General features: G+C 43.4%; 1 long non-coding RNA gene across 1 annotated transcript in view; it reads right to left on the reverse strand.

Moving 5' to 3' along the window:
- Window positions 1-10,284: 10,284 nt before the first annotated feature.
- LOC109373151 (uncharacterized) overlaps window positions 10,285-19,614 on the reverse strand; it is a 12,382-nt gene continuing 3,052 nt past the window's right edge. The window contains exons 2-3 of the long non-coding RNA XR_002122166.1: window positions 12,815-12,952; window positions 10,285-10,374 (exon numbers count right to left, since the gene is read on the reverse strand). This is a non-coding gene — a long non-coding RNA (uncharacterized LOC109373151). The remainder of the gene's footprint in view (window positions 10,375-12,814; window positions 12,953-19,614) is intronic.

A 19,614-nucleotide genomic window follows, 5' to 3' on the forward strand; every position in this document is an offset into this window, starting at 1 on the left:
GGCTGTCTGCAAGCTTCAAAGAGGGTTTTCCTTTTAGGCAGTCACTTTCCAATTAAACTTGAAACCCAAACCTTTGTCCTGTCTCTCTCCAAAATGCAGGGTATGTGTCCTCTTTTCAGTGAGCATGAAATTATTTCTCCTTTTTACTTGATTAGAAACTGGAATTGATCTTTTCTTCAAAGATAAAAATCACATCCCTGTTTAATTTTTATTTGATTCATTGGGAACCAGTGCATTTTCATCACTAAAAGGCCCTGTGAGAATCAGTTCAGAAGGACTGTGCATGAGGGTCACATTAAGTAGCACTTCTCATCAGACCTGCTGCCTGGAGATGTTAAAGTGCTTTTGAAAATGGAGGCTAAAAAGGCCACTCAGCATTTACTGTTTTCTAAAAGCCTGAGGTAAGTTAATCATGGCACACAACAACCCTGGACGGTAAAATAATGATTCTTGGTATTTTGAAAGCAATCGCTGATCCACAAAAAGGGAGGTCATGTACCCCAGAACCAAGATTTAGACTCCATTTTCTGCTTGTCATCAAAGGCCAGCTTGTTTGTATCCAAGAGGGGCCTTGGGAAAGCCAGGCATTGGGTAGGGGTGGCCACGGGAGTGGGAGGGCACTGTACAACCAAGGCTCTGGGAATGCAGGCTGGGGAGGGGTGAAGGGTGGGGGCAGTTGAGGTTTTGTTTACTAATTATATATTCTCCCTGTAAGTGGTCAGGCATCATCAGCGAGCCTCCTGCTCAGGGACTCAAACCCAGCTGAGGCTGACCCAGGAGGGGCTGACTTCGCCCGAGGCCACCCACACACTGGCAGGCCTATGCACATGGAGGCCAGTTCCCTTTCTGCATTAGCTAAGGCGTGGATTCCTAGTCACATCTGCACAGCCAGAATAAAAGCCTGTAATTTCCATAGAATCCAGTTCTTTGAATCAGAGCAGCAGATAAACGTTTGTTTTATTTTTCTTTTCAAGGTGATTACACATCGTTTGGTTGTGGGGTAAAGCCTGGGCTATCCAGGAGGGAAGAGGCTGGGTGAATTATTTGAAAAGTATGCAGCGAAGGCCTGTCAATCACCATGGAGGAGTGATAGCATATGCGCCTTCCTCACCTTGGGGCCTCTCTGAGGAAAAGCAAAGGGGACCCCGGAAGCCTTCCTAGAAGACAGTTTAATTTTGAAAATAAAGCAGCACTTCACCTCTATGTGTTCGGTAGGGAATTGTAAAACAGGAATTATAAAAGAGGAATTGTAAAAAATGTAAAAATAGCCATTAAGGCCAAAAGAAAGTCAGCCCAAAGCCAGGCAAGCATTCCCAGGGTCCTGTTGGGCTGTGGCATTTGCATACCAGTCTCTTGTCTCCCACAGGAAGGGCTTGTTTCATCCCATTAAAGATGGCTGAACATTTTGTTGACTTAAAACTAGGGGATTGAACCAAATGGTAAAAGAAGTTTGGAGTGCTGTTTTTTAGCTGTGTTTATGTTTTATTCATGGAATAGGGTTAAATATATTTTTTTTAATTCTAAACACTCCAGAAACTCTGCACCTTGATACAACAAGTACAAAAGTTTTATAGCAACATTTGGACACTGTAAAGATTATTTCAGAAACTTTAATGGTGATAAATGAGAAGAGACAACTTTTATTAAGTATAACATCTTAGCAGCTGGGTACAAAGATCAAAACCAAGAGCAGGCATTCCAAATTCATACTGTGAAACGCCTACAAAAACATTCTTCTGTCAGCTTTCACAATGTGGAGAGTTCATCTTTTCATCTTATCAAGTAAAAATGTGCCCAAATTCCCAAATAGGTATTCAGTTAACAAAAGGGGGTGGGGGGATGTGTTCTGTTTTGGCAAACACTCTGCAGACTTATCTAGTCAAAGATCCCCTTGGTCTAGGGCTAGTGACAGAAGGGGTGCCCTCTGCCTAGCACGGCTCGCAGGGATCAACTTTCACAGATGCAGACAGGAGAACAAAGAGCAGGCTTTATCGGCCTGCACCCCACCAGCCCCTGTGCAGGGGGAGCACCATTCCAATGCCCATCACATGGCCTCTGCGGCATAAAAGCCTTTTAATAATTCTGATTTTGAATATCAAATTTAAATAAAAAGTGCATTTCAGAAGGATGGGCTCCATCCACATTGAAGAGCATGTTCTATGCAAACAGGTTGGGCAGGCCTGGCTCTTGTAGAGCTGAGGTTCTCAACCTGGGTGCACATTGTTTCACCTGCTTCACAATGTACAGATGCCTGCCTCCCCCCACCCCTCCTCACAGAATATGATTTAATTGACCTATGGTGTGGTGTGAGGGAGAGCAAAAAATTTAACTTTTCTCCCATCTTCTAAGTTCTGCTAGTTGGGCTAATCAAATTAACATGAAACAGATTAATGGGGAGAAAATGTCTGTTAAGAAACAAAATTCAACTCAGTAAATTTGAAGATCGAATTGGCTTTATTAAGCAATTCACGAATCGAACAGCATCCCATCTAGCAACTAGAAGGGCGCTCCAAACATTGGGAATTATCCTGCTAAGAGTTATTATAATAATCTTCCTGGCATTGTATTCTCTAAAAAGCTTTTAATGCATGTTCACAGCTGCTAACTGCCAAGCAAATGATCTCTCTAAAGCTGGAATGTCAAAGAGAGAACTAAGAGAATGACCAATTTACAGATTATGAACCTGGAATCTGGAACTTGGAACTGTGGCCTGTGAATGTCACAGAGATTAGCAGAAACATCATGCCACACTGAGGATAAACAGAGCTACAGAGAGGTAGCTAAGAGTGACACTAATGCCTTATTTTTTTTTTTTTTAAATCACATCTCTCAGTTAAACTGAGAGTATGATCCAAAGGGGATCATTGTTAAAGAAAAAACTATAGGCCCTAAATGGTGTCACTCATGCTAAAAGGCCACAATACTGTAAAATTAATTTTAGACTATTATAAAGAATAATAAGTATTTATGTGAGCAAAAGGAGCTGTATCCCAGGAGACACAGATTCAGGTAGCAACCTAAATTGTGTTCCCCAAGACAATAGGGAGGCCATTTTTTTATAGTGAAAATTCCCACTCAAGTTCTCAATTAGGTCTATGTTATGTAAATGAGGTATCCAAATTGTGCAGTTCTGATTGGAGAGGACAGGTCTCAGTCCATTGGTAGACAGATAAAAACCAGGATTTCCCTGCAGTGGTTGACTTAGAGGGGGTAAACAAGCATAGCACAGTTCAGGAAGCTAAGAGTTTGGTCTGAGGTTCTTTCTAGTATACAGAGCATGTGAGGAGCCTGTCTGCAAATGGCTGCTAAGCTCTTATTATTCATAAAATTTGGGCCCTTGGTTGACCATGGGGAGTCCATCTCAGCAGATAAATTCTTTCTTGGGGTTCACATCGAATTAATATTTCTTCTTGGAGGTTCACATTACCAAACCTAGATTTAATACCTGATCTAATTGAAGTTTTAACTTCCCCCAGAAACACAATCTTAATTAACCAGTCTGGAATTTTCTGGTCATGCACCAGTAATGGTAATCTGTCACATAGGCCCTCTCCATTCCCCGTAGAAGGAAAAGGCAATCTAGATAATAAAAACCAACCAACCAACTTTTCCCTTCTCTCCCCCCAAAGAAAAGATGTAGGGACCCCCAAAAACTCTTTCTTTTCTTTCACTAATAGCTTCCTTGCCCTACCCTGCTTTCTATAAAAACCTTCCATTTTGTACAACCCTTTGGATCCCCTTCTAATTGCTAGGTGGGATGCTGTCCAATTCATGAATCACTTCATAAAATCAATTAAGTCTTCAGATTTACTCGGTTGAATTTTGTTTTTTAACATGTCCAAAGTTTATCATGGATGTATATTTGGGGCTGTGATAAGATATAAGACCCAATGACACATTGGGTAGTTGAGATTTATCTGCCATTTTGGACAAAGGAGAAGGGGGCACAGGGACCTGGGATTTCAAAGAGAAAGCAGGTAATTTACAGAAAGATAACATGTGGTAAACAAATTCTTGCCGGGCAACCCAAAAACAATGGGACACGGGGATTCTAGCCAAAAGACTTTTACTTGGCTCCCCCCTGTCTGCCCTGCTTAATTCATATAGGCTGAGGTGAAGACGCTAAGGCCATTATGGAAAGGTGAATATGCTAACAGACTCTTCCTGAAGCACATTTTTCTATTTGAGTTTCTTTAGGCAAAAAAAAAAGGGGAGGGTCAAAGGCTTTTTTCTGAATCTTTTGTTTTTTAATAATCAACTTAAAATCAATATCCCAAAAGGCATATTTTGGGGTGGCAAAACTTTGGTCCCCTTCAGTGGCATGGGCTTCAGGATTTTAGAAAGCGCTCCAAGTGATTCTAATGTGCAAACCTGAGAACAACTGTAGAGTGATTTAATATACACCATTCAAGGCCTTTCATAATCTAGCCCCAGCAAACTTTTTGACTTTTTCTTCCTCTACCTCCATCTTAGCCCGTACGTGAGTCACAGCGAGCTTCTCACTGTGCCCTAAGTGTACTTGGCTCATTTGTATTTCCACATTTTCATGCACACACATTGTTTCACTCTGGGCACAAAAGAAAGCCCAACTCAAATGTCCTCTGTGCAACCTTCCCTGACTGTTGCTCCATCTTCACAAGTGAGTCACTTCTTGCCCCTCAATCACAGAACACTGTGCATAGTTTTATTAGAGCATTTCTTACATTACATGAAAGACATCTACTTATAGGTCTACCTGTTTCCCTTCACCAACAGAATGTGGAATGTAGTTTCAGTAATAAGCACAGGGCTTGGCAGGATATAAGTTTCTATGAATGCTTATTGAATGAATGAATGAGTGAATAAATGAATGAATGAATGAATGAATGAATGAATGAATGAATGCCAATCTTGTACATTCTTATGTTCTACCACGTTGAACCCAGATCTCAAACCAGGGTCACGTGGGGGACTCTGAGTCAGTAATTTGGGAGTGGGAGATCTATATCTTTGCTACTCTAAGTGGGGGTCGTAGACCAGCAGTGGCTTCGTTACCTGAGAGCATGTTACAAACGTAGAATTTACATTTTACCAAGATCCCAGGGTAATTCCTATGCAGTTTGAGCTATATAATCGGGTATCAGCCCTTCACCTGCCAAGCTTGTGACTCAGGGAAGCTTGACCTCACTCTAGCCCTATAAGTGGGCCTGATTGGTCAAAGGGACATCCCGTCCCCTTGGCTAGAGGTTGGTTCAGGAATGGACATGGGGCCAAATTCAGGTCAATGAAATATCAGGGTAAGTATGATGGAGGCAATCTAGAAAAAGTTTCTCTTTCCTAAGAGAAAGCCGCAACTGGAGGGAAAAAAAAATCTCTCTTCTTCAGGACACTGCGCTGCCTAGATGTGCTGCCTTTGAACTCCTGCTGTCACCTTGCTGTTGGCCTAAAGAAGAAAGCCAAAACTGAGGGATCAGAACAGAAAGGCGGGAAAGACCTGGGTGGTGTGACATTGTTGGGCTTTTCTGTCTCTGGATTTCTTGTCATGAAAGGTTAAGTTTCTTTCTTTCTTTCTTTCTTTCTTTCTTTCTTTCTTTCTTTCTTTCTTTCTTTCTTTCTTTCTTTCTTTCTTTCTTTCTTTCTTTCTTTNCTTCCTTCCTTCCTTCCTTCCTTCCTTCCTTCCTTCCTTCCTTTCTTTCTTCCTTTCTTTCTTTCACCATATAATCCATTTCTGATCCTCGCAAACCAAAGCACTTGTTGGCATACTGAACATCTTACTATGTTCATTCATTCCATAAATATTTGAGTATTCATTGTGAGGCACTATGCTAAGTTCAGTATAAGTATTACCCTTAACCCTCAAGCAGTCTGTAAGTTGGGTGTTATTACTCCCATTTATAGAGGATGAAACTGAAACTTAGGGCAATTAAGTGGTTTGTTAAGTGAAGTAGCTAATGAATGATAAAGTCAGAATTTGAACCAGGGTCTGACTCCAAAGCACATGTTCTTTCTATTCTACTGTGCTTCCTAGTTTGGATAGCTTTATTATGTGAGGTGTCAGTAGATCAGCAGTTCTCAACTTTTTAGACTCAGGACTCCTCTATATCCTTAAAAAATATTGAGGATCAAAAAGGGCTTTTATTTATTTAGGTTTTATCTATTGATATTTAACACATTACAAATTAAAACAGAAATTTAAGATGTTTATTCAATTCATTTAAAAATAGCACTGATTAACCCATGTAATGCTAATATAAGTAATATATTTTCATGAAAAATAACTATATTTTCCAAAGCAAAACAAAATAGTGAGAAGAATGACATTGTTTTACATTTTTGCAAATCTCTTTAACATCTGGCTTAATAGGAGACAGCTGGATCCTATCTGCTTCAGCATTTAATCTGCTGTGATGTATAGTTTTGGTTGAAATATACAAAGAAAATCTAACTTCATACAGACATGTCATTGGAAAAGAGAGGAGTGTTTTACAAGCCTTTTTCAGATAATTGTGTATAGTCTTTGATACTATACCCGAACTGGTCGTTTCTTAAAGATTAGTTGCAATGTGGAACCTGAAACCAAATAAATAAAATTTTCATCTGTATTGCATAAAAATACATTGGCTTATCTTGCACTTTGAAGTGATCTTTCTTACCTATGTACAATTTTATAACATCAGGCACTGGATGTTTGGAAAATGTTGATTCACTGAGTTATGCAGAGCTCCCAAATGTTGACACATTATATTATACAGTATCAAAAAATGCATTTATCAATATCACCATTGATATCATCAGTAACGTCTTTGAATATTGGTAAGCTGTGAAGCTCATGGTAGCTGATACCAGTTTTTCAAAATTCTGATTTTTACTTGAATGCCTAATTTTTGCAGTGGGCAACAAATACTGTCAGCTATTTTCTTTGAAGTGTGAATCTTGTTTATTTTTGAGAAAAATGTCTACCAAATACCCAAGTCTGAATAACTGTAATTTGTACCATTCCTTCAAGTAAAAGTAGTGTTTCGTGATAAAAGCAATTAGTTTATCTTATAACTCAAACAATTACACCAGTACTTTTCCTTAGAGACAAACACAGTACTTCATGTAGCAGACATTCTTTATGCATATTTCCCATTTCATCACATAGACTATTATAAGGACAGGTACTCACAGGCTGAAATTTAATACAATGAATAATTTTAATGGTTTCATCAAGGACTTTCTTAAATGGGACTGGTAGGGTGTTTTTTGCTACTGTGAGTGTGTGGCAGTAAAGAATGCAATGGATACTAGTACAATTAGGTCCTACTGCCTTGATTTGTGTTAAGCCACCCGTGTTTTTTTCCACCATTGCTTTGGCATCATCAATGCAAATGTCAGCACAGCGAAAAAGGTTAATGGCATCTCTAGAGTATCATGAAAATAGTTTTGACCTCATGGGCCACCTGAAATAGTTTTGGGCTCCCCAAGGTCCACCAGCCACACTTGGAGAACTGCTACAGTAAGTGATCATTTGGTACATGAAACCTCTTAGGAGAAGTTATGGATACAGTACGATTATTGCAAGGGCTGGGAAGAGACTTGAGTTCTGGGTCACGTCATGGTTTGGTCCCTGCATTTGGGTCAATGTCTATTGACCTTGGTGGCTGACAACCCATGGGGTCGTTAACAGAAGAGTCTTGGGCATGTCCAGGCGCTGAGGTGCCCATGAGGCCTTGGGCTGGAGGGCGCAGGAAATTGGCTCACCCAGCTCATGCGCTGCCAGTCACAGACATACTTACAACCAGCTTCTTTGTTTCTCTATTCAGCCCATTAGGCAATTGAACTTGTACTCGGTTTAGAAATGCCCTATTTAAGATGATCTAATGTCTGTTTATAATTCTTAAAATGCTCCTATTAGTGAAGTTGTCAAAGCCTGTTTCTTGGTATAAAATTTCTCTGATGCTGAATAACTATTAAATAATGAAAGTTCTGTGTCATTCTGAGGGGCATCAAGACTCCCTCTTTCAAGCAGCCCCTTTCCCCCACGGCTTGCCAGAGGCAGCCACCTTGGCAACACAAAGCACCACTCTGGGGGTGTCTCACCGAGCCAGTCCCTGTTTCCAGGAAAGAAAACGCATGTCCTTGAGCCAGAACAAATGTTCTAAGGGCTGGGATTTTCCTTTCTCCTGCTAGAGAGGGAAGGCTAACAATGGTTTGCTTGAATCCCTACAGTGGGTCTAGCCATCCAGAAATTCCAGCGTGCCAGACATCTCTACGCCAGAGATACTGTCCCTTGACTCATGAATACACGAAGGAATTTGCTCTGGCACTGTCTGAAGGGTTAAGAAAGGATCCTGTTCCTTATTAGCAGTGATGTTTGGGGCTGACTCAAATTGGGGAAAAGGCCAGTCATGCTGGGGGCCTGCTATATTTCCTGAATGAATGTCTTAAAGCACAGAAGCCAGACAGACAACCCAGATGACTGACCTGCATTTGTTCTGCAGCATGGTGGTTTCTGCCTTGCTACACTGCCGTGAAAAAAAATCGCAATCTGACTAGGGCAGGGAGGGAAGCATCATCAGAGAGAGATTATAAATGGCTCCGAGTTTTAGCAAGTTTTTCCTAGTATTTGACCTCAAATGTTCTTTCCTTCAGGAACTTCCAGGCCCCTCTCCCTGCTTTTTTTTCTTAAACTCAAAAAACAACTGTATCATACATTCCTATTCTCACATATGTGCTGGGAACATAAAAGTTGCAATAATCTTCTTGGCTGTAGGTCTCCAAATGTTCACAGTGAAGCCACCTCAGCTCCATGCATCAGGAAGGGAGGCAGGAGGAAGCAGGGACTATAAACAGACTTGGGGTAATGATTTCTCAGATCTGGGTCCAGCTAGTCTTGTCTGTGTGACATGCCCGGCCTCTCCATGCTCTAGCGTTTGCACACAGACAGTACTCCAGGGGACCCTCACTCCTCTCCATTTTCACTGTCTTTTTAACTGGTTATTAAGAAATAAAAAAATTTAGAAAGAACCTTTTTTTAAAAAAAACTTTATTGGGGAACAGTGTGTTTTTTCCAGGACCCGTTAGCTCCAGGTCAAGTCGTTGTTTTCGATGTAGCTGTGGAGAGCACAGCTCAATGGTGCATGTAGGGATCGAATCCGCAACCTTGGTGTTATGAGTCTGCACTCTAATCGCCTGAGCCAACCAGCCGCCCCTGGAAGGAACCTTTGACCCTCCTTATTTTCTGCCTAGGAGTTTAAGAATGGCAAAGCCTGCTCCAGAAGGGAATCTTAGCACATTCACCTTAGCATCAGATTGGAAGGGTCCAAGCAGAGGCCTGTTAGCTGGATTCCCCCAAGTCCCATTGTTTCTGAGTCGCCCTGCAGGAATTTGTTTAGAACCTGTTCAGCTCTGTCTTGGCTACCCGTAAATTGTCAATTTCTCCTTCAAAATCCCAGACCCTTGTCCCTTTTTCTCCATTGTCCATAATGGCATATAAGCCTCAACTCCCCAGTGTGTTCGGGGATTCATTTTTTTGGCACCTCCCAATGTGCATTCACATAATAAACTTTGGACATTTTCTCCTGTTAAGCTGTCTCTTCATTTGATTATTAGCCCAGCTAGAAGAACTTAGAAGGTGGGAGAAACATTATTTTTTTAGCCCCCACAACTGTTATACCGAGCTTTTGCTTGGTTAGCTCTTATTACGTTGGCGGAATGATTTACCTCTTGAGCACAGCTGTGGCACATTATTTCTGTGTTGTATTAGAAGGAGAAATGAACCAATGAGTTGGGGAAATTTGTGTTTTAGTTCTGCCCCTAGATGATCATAGATATTGGAAAAGTCATGTCCCTGTTCTGGGCTTCGCCTGGAAACGGGATTGGCAGAGGGCTAAATTTCCAGTGTTTCATCAACCTGGCGATCAGAAATACATTGTTGCAAGGCCCTCTCTCCAGCACCTCCTTCCGTTAGTCATTTGAAGACAACAGTATCTCCCCTGTGCTGAGACAAGCTTTTGGGACCTCTGGACTTGATGGGTTCTCGATTCTTTACAATCCTAACATTTGGTTTTTTTCCCTCTCTCTCTGGATGCCAAGTCTCCCCCCCCCCCCCCGCCCCTTTGTTGTCCCCACTAGCTTGCACTTAACTTGCCAAAGCATCTGTGCCTTCCAGGTGGTCCACATGGTTTCAGGCCACTCCCAGTCTCTCCCATCTGTAGTCTGGACCTTCCACAGCCTAAAACAAATGGCAATTTGGTGATTTTTTAAGGATCTCCTTTATTTAAAAGAGTGAAATGGAGGCTCATAGAAGTCAGGTGGTGGCAAGCACTCCCAAGTTGGGTCAAAGGACAGCAAATAGGTGAGAAGTCCTTCATTCCTCAGGTGCCATGTCCCAGTAATCACACAAAGAGGCTTCTGGAAGAAGAAATTCCTGTCAGTTTCCACGGGAGCAGATGGCCTAGCAAGAGCTGCTTGGAGCTGCCCCACGCACAGGCACTGAGGACCAACTTCGCTTCCTACTGCCGTCACCAAGAATGACAAGCTCCCACCTACACTGTGGGTGGAATGTCTGAGAACTTAGAGCTTTAGGGGAGCACAAACATTTACTCTCTGGAGGTGTCGTGTTGGCGATGCTGTGACCAAGGACAAAAATGTGGTTTCCTAAATCTCCTCATCATGTTATAGGGCGCACACTACAGATTAAAGAAAACGAAAAGAAGTAAAAAGAAAAGAGAGAGAGAGAGAGAGAGAGAGAGAGAGAGAGAGAGAGAGAGAGAGAGAGAGAGAGAGAGAGAGACTGTGTATGCCAGTTGGCTATGCATCTGTAAAAAAAGGGGGAAAAGGGAAAATCTGGGTGGCTTTAGGGGAAACGAAGACAACAAAATAAGGAAACAATTCAACAACACACAGAAGTGTTAGTAATATACATGAAAACACAACATAAAAGAAGATCCATTCATATCAAAAGTAAATATCGAGAAGGGAGTTCTACATGGTGAGTGACTTAAATGATTTTCTCTACCTATGTTTACTCCAGAGGGCCAGTAATGTCTTGCATGTAAAACAGATGCATTAGACATATAATTTGCCAGTAAGATAAGTGCTGAAACAATGTATTAAAAATTGAGACAAAATTCTGGCTGCATTTTACTTATATATTTCCTTAAGCCACTATTTTAAAGAATCAAGCTACTTCCAGCTAATGTACTTATTCATTTAAACTTACCACAAGAGAATTTAAAATAAAATAACATTGGTCAAGGAGTTTGCATCTAGAACTAAAGGAAAATATCTCAGGCAGTCCAAAAGTCAGAGGTGGCATACCTGCTTAAATATTTGGGACAGAATGATAACTTAAAATCTTAGGTCAGTCAGTCATATTATAACCTTAGAGAGATTTTCCAAAATTTCCATGCCTCAGCGCTCTCATAAATAAAATGGGACAATACTGTTTCATGGCTCTGTTGTGACAATATGAACACTGTAAAATGCCCTATAATTCTAATTAAAATGTACCTCAAGTACAGTGAATAAAAGCTTCTCATCTTTAAGAACCAATAGAACATTTTTTTTAGAAAAAAAGATTTTAGCTAAACCACAAGGAAAAAACAATTCTGTTGCGAGAGAGAGAAAAAAAGTGGCTGACCCAGCTTTCAGCTCTATATCCTCTTTTTAATAAAGAGACAAGGCAATCACGGTTTATATCTTTTACTAAGAATTCATTGGGGATGTTTTCCTTATCCATTATAAATAAGTTTCAGAATCCAGTGAGTTTAAAGAAACCACATTTTCTTTCTGGGGTATGTTGCTTATAGAAATCATTCCTATTACCTGTCACAGGAATGTTTGGCCTATTTAAAGGTCGCAGGTGTGTGAGAACAGATGGTATTGAGGATGGGGACACATTCAGGCTACAGAAAGACTGCCAAAAGCCACGCCGCTGTGAGAGCAATGGTGTTTTTTCCTTTCTCTTGCTCAAGTGTGCATGGGGAGCAGGTCCTCTGTTAGAGCCTTGTCCTGGAGATTTAATTTGTATTTTTTGTCTTTCCTGTTCTTTCGTGACAGTAGTACTGTATACTTCAAAATATAGGCTAGCTCAGAAAACCACCTCGGAATCAATGCAGTGATCCTCCCTGAAAATGGTATCATAGGTATGAAGTGAGTTGTCCCTACTATCCTGGGTTTAAAAGAGAAAGAGAGGAGAGAGCGAGGTGGAAAGAAAGGCAGAGGAGCTGCTTCCTCCTGGGTGCAGAGGGGGCAGGGTTCACACTCTGGGACAGGACGGTGGTTCAAGTTGAGGGGAGGCAGGTGACGCTGGCGTCAGTCCTGAGCCATCGCTCACAGCCTCTTGGCCTCCGCACGTGTCTGTGTACACGAATCGCGTGTGCAGGTCACTAGGAATGGCCTCAGCTTTGTGTTCAGCCTGATAACATGTGCCGGCTGCTGGGATAATAATTGTGGTACTGGGGGATGTCCAAACCCAAAACACCTTGTGAACTGCCCAGCTCTGTGGCAGTGGTCCCAACTGAGTGCCCAGCCTCCAGCTCTGCTCCCCACCCCCAGACCCACTCTCAGAGTTTGCTTCGCCAGGGAGATTCAACTGCCACCCCAGCCACCCTGTCCCCCAGACACCCTGTCCCCCAGACACCCTGTGCCCTGGAAGTGGATCTTGATTCCAAAGGACTCAATCACTTAGGCTGGAACTTGCCCCATGTGCACCCGTGAGTCATCAAAGATAAGCGAAAAGCATAACCCGGTAGCTTGGACCACTGTGCTGTGGCTCTTCTGCCTGGCATCGCATGAGGCAGAGTAGCCCCTGCCCATCATGGGGACACCAGAACGGGGGTGACATTACCTGAAAAGCCAAGGAGCTACTGCCTGGTCCTGGGGTGTCTGTTTAGTTTCCGAGTGTCAGATGCGAGCCTCCAAGGCCAGCTTCTGTCTCCAGCAGCTCACCAAGATCCATGTGATCCACAGTCCTGCTCAGGACCACCTAAAACAGGGAAGGGGCAGGTGGAATGAGAGTTTTCCTGTTACTCTGGAACTGGCATTTAGAGCTCTTGCTGAAAAGAAGAGGTGCTAAATGCCTCACATTCAAAAGAGAGTTATTAGAAACCAGAAGTGCACCCCTCCTTCTTTGTAAGAGGCAACAGGTGCGACTTCCACAGTCCACACCCACTGGCACCACCTCACTGCTCCTCCTATCTGGAGAGGAGCAGGAAGGAGTCATCTAGGTCAACAGCCTTCAGCAGGGTTCACAGTGAGAAGGGATTGCCTCCCTGCGCCCCACTGTCCACTCCTGCCCTGGGGCAAAAGAAATGGGGGAGGGGCTGCAACAGGGGAGAGGCCAGCTTCTCACTCCCCAGGTGGTCGTCTGCTAAGGCTGCAGATGGTGGCAGGGGGACTGTACCTGGAAAAATCGTTGGTCTTGAGCTGCCTCGCCAGGATGCACCCCAGAGGGCTGCCCACTGACAAAGGAAACTGGAAACCAACAGCGAGAGGCTGTGTGGTATGCCACCAGGACAGAGCTGAAAGGTGACAGAAGGAGCCTCAAGGAGCAAGACCCCCCCACACCAGGAAAAGCTGGGGTCCCTGGTTCTCTACCCTTCCCACCCCCACAGTCTGGACGATCTTAATACTAAGTCAGAGAAGTGGGCTAGCCTAGAATTCTGACTTAGATATGAGAATGAGGTTTCCAATGGGCCTGAAAGCGACAGGAGAGTGATGGAATCTGCCCAAGATGAGCTAAGGGAAAAGCTTCTGTTTTTATTTGTTAGTTGGTTTGGTTTGGTTAGGAGCAAATCAAATTTGAAGGCGGTGATTGGAAAAATTAAAACCCCACTGGGTCAGGGCCACTCAGTGAACAGGTGCGTCGTCATAAGCAGTGAGGGGTCCAGGGAAGCTTGGGCTAGATAAGTTTCTAGATCCTTCCCTGGCCTGAGATACCAGACTTGATTGTCGCAGGGTATCCATTTGAAAGAGGGCCACACCCATCACTGGGATTCAGTTGTGTGCGGACATGTCTGGAGGAAGGTGGGATTAGTCAGCCCTGGGCTCCTGTCTGAGTCCTGAGGGGAAGGTGGGAGGAGGTGCTGAAAGTAATACCTGAAAGAGCCGCTTCTTTTAAAATTGGGTAACACACTGGAGTTCAAGCATTGCTCTAAAGTCAGTTACCTTAGTGCAAACTCTGTGCTCAAGATTAAAAGATTTTTGCTTGACAACCACTGCATCTAAGCTATGCTGTTCAATACAGAAGCCACTAGTCACATGTGACTATTTAAATAGAATTAAAAAATCAATTCTTATATCACACTAGTCATATGTCAAGTGCTCAGTAATCACACGTGGTTAGTGGCTACTATATCGAATAGTGAAGATATAAAACATTTCCATCTTTGCAAAAAATTCTATTCGGCTTCTCTGCTTCGGTGAAAAAGCCATTTGCTCCAATGATGGGAGAGAAAATGGCCAAGCTGGACTTCTGAGCTATCATATGATATGTACAACATTACACATTCCAAACTTCATGGGCAAGCCCAAGGTTAGAGTGACATAACAGAGAGAGGACAAAAAGCAGACCGATTATTGCAGGGTAAACAGTGAGCCCTGAGATCACAGAAGTCCATGAGGCCTGAGTTCTGCTTTGGGAACTTAAGGGCTGCTATGAAGGAGTCCTCAGGACCAGGGGACAACCCAGTCACTAGGTAGGGGACTGACCTCCCCACCCCCAGGTAAGTGATGGCGGTGCCTGACAGAGATGATGGTGGTACTCGGGGGAGGTGAGAGTGCATGGTGGGAGGGATTCCACTATGACAATTACTCCCCTTTGGGGAACGCTCAGAAACTGGGTGAGACTTTGAGGGACAAGAGCCTGGGATGTACACATGACAGTATCTTATTTTTCTCACCAGAGGCAGGAGGTGAGCAGTAGCAGAAGAGGTCTGTTAGTTATCCAATGCTGTGTAACTCATGACTTCAAAACTTAGTGGTCCAACAAAACAATAGTTTTTATTATCTCTCTCAGTTGCTGACAGCGGGTCAGAAATTTGGGTTCAAATTGATAGGGTGGTTTTAGCTGAGGATCTCCCCTGAGGTTGCAGTCAAGGTGACAGCTGGGCTGCAGTCATCTGAAGGCTTGACTGGGGCTGGAGGATCCACTTTCAAGGTGGCTCGCTCACTCCCCTGGTTCGTTAGTACTGGCTCTTAGTAGGAGGCCTCAGTGCTCTCAACGTGGACTTCTTCACATGGGCTCCCTGAATGTTCTCACAATACTGTGGCTGGCTTTACCCAGAATGAGAGATTCAAGGGGCCAAGGCAGAAGCTGCAGTACATTTTTTGACCTTGTCTTTGAGGTCACACGCCATTATTTCTGCTGTGCTCTATAGTCACACAGCCTACCCTAATTCAGTATGGGAGGGGGAGCTCTACTCAAGAATGTGAATACTAGGAAGCAAAGTTCATTGGAGGCCCTCTTAGAGGCTGGCCACCATGAGGACACGCAGACCCAGAACTACATATTATCAGAATGTATTATCAGGGCCTGCCGAGTGGCGCGTTGGTTAAGTACTGGCTTGGGACGCCAGAGGGCCCCGGTTCGGATCCCACATATGAGGGCCAGTGACACTGCTCTCTACAGCTAAGATGCTGAACAACAGCTCAACCTGGAGCTGGGCTGCCGTGAGTCGCCGGTGATGGCGTAGGCTGCAGCCCCTGCTGCAGTGGGTTGCCATGGGCTACCGTGTGTAGCCAGCAGCCAGCGTGAGCGGCCAGCAGCCGCAGTGAGTGGCCGTCCAGTGGCTGGCGAGCGACTGCCTCGCCCGGGAAGAGCGCAATGATGGTGCCAACTTGGGCCAGTGAAGCGATGTCCTCCACAACTAGACTGAAGAACAAAACGACAGCAACTTGTCTGTTCCCCTTCCCCCAATTCCCCAATAAAAATCTTAAAAAAAAAAAAAGAATGTATTAATCAGAAATCTGACTATCACAAGTGGCCAAAACCCAAATCAAATTGTCTCAAAAAAAAAATCAAAGAAAATGCATCTACTAGCACATATAATTAAAAAGTCTTAATATGGTGCTTACATGATGTCCCTGGGGTTCTGTCTCATTCTCAGATCAGCCTTCCTCCTGTGGTAACAAGACGGCTACTAGTAGCTCCAGGCTAGTATCTCTAGTTTAAAAGAGAGACACTGGCTCTTTCCTGTGAGCACCAACAAAAATGCCAGTGGGGCTCCCATTGGCTAGAACATTGATCTCTGAACCAATCACTGTGATCTCTGATTGGCCAGGCTTAAGTTGCGAGCTCATCTCTGGACTGGAGTGTTGTTACCAAAAGAAGGATGAATGGTGCTGGGCTGGCAAAATCAAGCACAGTTCACTACAAAACCCATCTGTATCTGTCTGGTTTCATAACAGAAAATCACATCATATGATACTCCCCACCTTAGGATGAAGACTGGCAATACCAAACTTCCAACCCAGAAGCACATCATTGTTTTCCATTACCCTCATTACAGAGCCAGAGGTAGACACTCCTCTGTGAGATGTTTTGCACAGCCAAGACTAGAGGGTTCTCCTGAGTTGACAAGCATCTGATAATTCTAAATCCTAGATGGTCTTCCAAGGAGCTGCGACTTTGGTTTGTACTGATCGCAGTTACATCACTTCCAGTGACCTCGAGTGTTTCTCTTCCAGGAGGTGGAATGAGTAACATTCCAGCAAGACCTTAAAGATGTGTGATTAAAATTCCTTTATTAAAGAGAAATGTGACCTAGTATATGTAGGGAACAATAAATACAGTAACAGCTCACTCATCTGGACCCAGGAGGGCTGGTTTATGATATATTCAACCCTTTAAAACACAGACTCTGTTCCTAGGTGGGGGAAAGTTTCTGCAAATCAGATAAAGCACTCACACAGTTGTACATTTAAACACTAATGTGGAGATTCATTGATTCTAACTGGGCATATAAACGTATAGTTCTGGGTATGTTTGATTTTTCTCATTCCCCAGGCCACAGGAGTTAATAAACAACAAATTCCACTGGGGTGGCAGGGAGCTGTTGGAGACAGTCACTATGTTGTCATCAAAGAAGAAATCTGATGGTCTGAGTTGCTCAGACTACAGTGGTGTCCTGGTTCTCACTGTTATTTGTTTAACACTGATGGTGGGTAATGTGCTATGCTAAACACTTTACATGTTGTGTGTCTTATTCAATCCTGACAACACTATAAACTCAGGGCTATTTTCCCCATTTTATAGATGGGAAAACTGAAGCTTAAAGGTGATATCAAGTGATTAAGAAAGTGTGGTATGTTTGTGAACACCTGTTTATTAAAATAGGTGGGCAGATATCTTTTAGAAATGCTTCCTTCAAAAGTGGCTTACCAGAGACTTCTTAGGGCTTAAAGGAATAAATAGAAAATTCACTTACAAGATCTACTTGTCTCATGACCAGGCAGAATGAAGTGGCTCTGGGGTGTCTTCTAGGCCTGAGATTCTGTGTTCATGGAGGCCTGGGCCTGTATGGTCATAGAACTTTATAAATGGTTCCGAGGGGGTTGTCTCTTGGAACTGCCAATGTCCCCATTGCATACCTTCAGAATCCCACATCAGGGCCCAGGAGAGGAAGTCTGGGCCAGCAGTTGGCATGTGGTCTCTCATCAGAGTGATTGCTAATAATGGACTCCGGCATCTCCGTGGTGTGTCTGATCCCTACAGCTGCATTTCTCTGGCCCACCTGGCATCCTGACTAGAAAGACAGAAGATGTACTACTACTTTGGGTGTCCACAGGCCTCAGCTGCCCTCGTCCTGTCTCAAGATTACACAGACACATTCAAAGAATTCTTTTCTTTGAAGAAGGTCATCATCTTTGGACTCGGGGTCAGATGCAGGAATTACTGAGGCTCCTGCTCTCATTCTCTCCCCTGCCCTTGGTTCAGCTGGTTGAGAGAAGAAGCCATGGGCTTGAATGTTTTCTTAGCCTTGACAAGCAAACAAATGGGAGGAAAAAAATCCAGTGTGTGTTTTCTTCTTTCACAGGGCATATTAAGAGGCCCTTCTGATCCTTCTCGGGGGGGTGGATATGCTATTGGGAAGGATAAACATTTGTCAAGACTGTCAGGAGTCACTGAGATTATGTGTTTTTCATAAGTAGGGTGTGTGTGCACGCGTGTATTTTCTTGCAGATTTTCACAACCCAGCGCAGTCCCCCAAGGCCTAAAACGAAGCTGAAATCATCCATGCCTCTTTGAATGCCAGTATCTCCAAAGGGCTCAGGAATTGCATGGTTTCCTGGAACTCAGACCTATGATGTGAAATGATTCCATTTCTGACCCTTGGCAATTCTAATATGCCCATTGTTCTTTCTGTCCTGGAACTGGCCCTTGTATCCATGCAGTAAACACTCATTGTACTGGGTGAGGAAGAGTCATGGAGAAAGAAAATCCAGATATCAAAATAGGCCCTTGAAAAATAGAATTGATTACTAGATTCAAACCCTCTACAAGAACTGAGCGCATGATGTCTTCTTTCAAAGGCATTTCTTTTATTTTCAGACTTTACAATGTATAAAGATCAAATGTACACCCATCGGGTGTGGTGTTGGCTGGTGCTAAACAGAATTGCGAAACAAAAGGACATTGATTTCCCCACTTTCCTTTTTTTGCAACATTTTACCTCCTTTTAGTGATTCCCCTGCCCCAGATTTCCCTGCTCTTAGGACATCCTCTCCCAACAGGGAAGAAACAAAGCTAGGTAATAAATTAATTCAAAGGGAAATAATTAGGAATGTGTCATAATATTTTACGCTGCTCAGAAATGATACCTTTTAAAAGACAACCTCTGAAGAGGGAGGGAGGCACTTTGGAGGAACAGTTTATTTTGAAAAGGGAGAATCCAAGAGTCATCAAATTAATGAGAACTGAATTTCTTAAGCTCTCCACCCCATGAAAATCGCCTGGGGTTACAACCCGGCTTTCCCCAGCCTTACTCCTTTCCTGGGTGTTCTAGGAGAGGAATCTAGAAGTCTGTATCCTGAGTCACTGTGTGACCAGCTGAGCTTGGGAACCCCTGGCCTAGGGAGCCAAGCAATCTGTACTCCCACAAACCTGAAGATTGGGTGGAGTTTCGGGAAGCTGTGCTTCTTAAGGAAAGACAGATCTGTGTTCGATTTGCGACTGTTACTCAATGGGAGGCTTGAGCGAATCATTTAGCCTCCATGAGTCTCATCGGTAAATCGGATTAATTATCCTGTTTCTGCAGGGTTGTTGTGACGCTTGGAAATCATGCATGCAAAGGCCTGGCACACAGATACTCCGGTCCAAGGCTAAGCGCTCAAGTAATGATAGTTCTTAGTAGATGAGTAAGGATTGGCACATGTCAAATGTCTTCGCATCATTTCAAATGGGTGTTCAGAGTCTTAAAAAAAATTATTTAAATTACACATCCATAAAAGTGTCGAAAATAGTGTAATAATGCTCCCTGTCCCTATTACCTAACGTTTACAAAAATCAACATATTGCCTTGCCTTCTTTTTTTTTTTTTTTTTTAAAGATTTTTTTTATTGGGGAATTGGGGGGATGGGAACAGTGCTGGGGAATTGGGGGAAGGGGAACAGACAAGTTGCTGTCATTTTGTTCTTCAGTCTAGTTGT

Source organism: Hipposideros armiger, unplaced genomic scaffold, assembly GCF_001890085.2.
Source record: "Hipposideros armiger isolate ML-2016 unplaced genomic scaffold, ASM189008v1 scaffold_16, whole genome shotgun sequence".
NCBI lineage: Eukaryota > Metazoa > Chordata > Mammalia > Chiroptera > Hipposideridae > Hipposideros > Hipposideros armiger.